At 34.6% G+C, this 1,934-nt stretch overlaps 1 protein-coding gene across 1 annotated transcript in view; it reads left to right on the forward strand.

Moving 5' to 3' along the window:
• The first annotated feature begins 796 nt into the window (after window positions 1-796).
• The window catches only part of gpr184 (G protein-coupled receptor 184), a 9,262-nt gene continuing 8,124 nt past the window's right edge, over window positions 797-1,934 (forward strand). The window contains exon 1 of the mRNA XM_016500369.1: window positions 797-982. The gene's annotated coding sequence lies outside the window, so the exon portion shown is untranslated. The remainder of the gene's footprint in view (window positions 983-1,934) is intronic.

Genomic DNA, 1,934 nt, shown 5'->3' on the forward strand with positions numbered 1-1,934 from the left:
CCGTTTTAGGTAGGCGTGGCTGACTCTTAACTTTTATAAAGAATATCTCTTTGGATTTGAGACTTTAGTCTTTGCAACTTTACAGATCTTCTTTATGCACCAAGAGCTTGTAACACTCCAAAGAGAAAGGAAACACTGAAATCGCATCTTATGATCACTTTAACAGAACGTTTCAGACAGAGAAACAGTAGGTGGATTGGCATTAGAGAACATTTTGTTATAGAAGCATGGTTTGGTCAAAAAAAAAGGAAAAAAAAAAGTTTTGATTCAGCTTTGATTCTTCTGTTCAATCAGGTTTTTACTGACAGTGGCGTCATAAAACGGAAAAATGACAGAGTGCTCATAATGCAAATTATGATTTTATTCCATTACAGCCATTAAGGCGGGCGCAGAGAACAGGTTTTAAAATGAGCCTGTAGTTACGGTTTTCATAAACAGGAAGTTGTGGCATTATGTTAGACGTCTGAGGCAGACTGTACCGTCATTGTAAGTTTGTCATCTTCTGTTGTTCACCATGTGTCTGGAAAAAGGAAGTTTGTCATGTTCTGTCGTTTATCTGGAAAAAACTCATTGTGGTTTCTTCTAACTCTAAGCACATGCAGCTCTAAGAAAAAAAACCTAGCCTAACATTTTCCTATAGACATGTGCGAGACACATTTTATCTCTCCTCCCCTTTATCTCTCTCAATTCATCTCCTCTCCATCCACTCAGCCCGAAGTGCATCGGCCGAACCTGCTCTTAAAGGATCACTTTTGATCATTTCTGGCCAGAAAGTCATTATTAAAGTGCATGACACCCTCTTCGCGACTGGGAAACTCAGCTGTGTCACTTTTCTGAGGTGAGGTCACACGAGACGAGTTGGACTTGAGGCAGTTCTGGGACTGAGGTTGTAAAGTTACACTGCTGGGATTGGGTGGACACCCTTCTCTGGTTGGAGCTGGTGGAGAACATTTTAATCATAATCCGTCGTGTTGATTTCCAGGTGAGATTCTCTCATTTTTTTGGGCTGGTTTTGTTACAAGAACTATTAGAATAATGGTGAACGAGTGTGTATTTGTAAATAAGATAAAATCAGAGGGTGGACATGCTTGTTTGTTTCATGTGCTATAGATAGCAACACTACTAATGCAGTCCTCAGACATTTGATCCTAATAATTTACAACACTGGGATGTGTATTCAGGGCATCCGATAAAACGGCAGACACTTGTAGTATAATAAGGAGTTTTGAAAGTACATTTTTGTAACATTTGAAATATTTTATCAGACAAATAGTGTGTTTTGAAGTTAATAAGTTGCATTGTGCCAAATCAAGCTAAAGTAATACATTTGGGAGATAATTATACCTTCAAAAAGGTAACAGTTGACAATTAATTTGATATTATATTATGATATTGTTAAACTATGAGGTGCGTCTCAGAATTTATTGAATTTATCAACTGACAGTCATATAGCATGCAGAAAAAGATGGGACTTTCACTTGTCTTTGAAGAGTTATTTTCTTGAAATGATGGTGTAATTATGATGGTTTTAAGAATGAGTCATTAATGGAGTAAACAGGGACATATGGTGGTAACAGCATTGGCATACAGCCTGGAGATATAATTTGAAGTATTTTTTAATGTGTTGTACGTCAAAACTATTATATAATACTACTATATAATAAAAAATAAAAAATGAAATAAAATAAAATATAACAACTCACCTGAGTTACCCCTGTTAACATAATTTTGCCCTGCAAAGTAATGAACTAATCCATTAATAAGTTAAAATTGGTATAAACATGTTAAAAAAATGTCATAACATACATATATATATATATATACATAAAGAAATAAAATAAAAGTTGCAAAACAGCGAATTTGACTAAAAAAATATAAAAATCTTAAATGAAATATTTTATGGAAAAGATGCAATCTAAGTAAATGGAACATAT

Source organism: Sinocyclocheilus anshuiensis, unplaced genomic scaffold (genome assembly GCF_001515605.1).
Source record: "Sinocyclocheilus anshuiensis isolate Anshui unplaced genomic scaffold, SAMN03320099.WGS_v1.1 scaffold374, whole genome shotgun sequence".
Taxonomy (NCBI): domain Eukaryota; kingdom Metazoa; phylum Chordata; class Actinopteri; order Cypriniformes; family Cyprinidae; genus Sinocyclocheilus; species Sinocyclocheilus anshuiensis.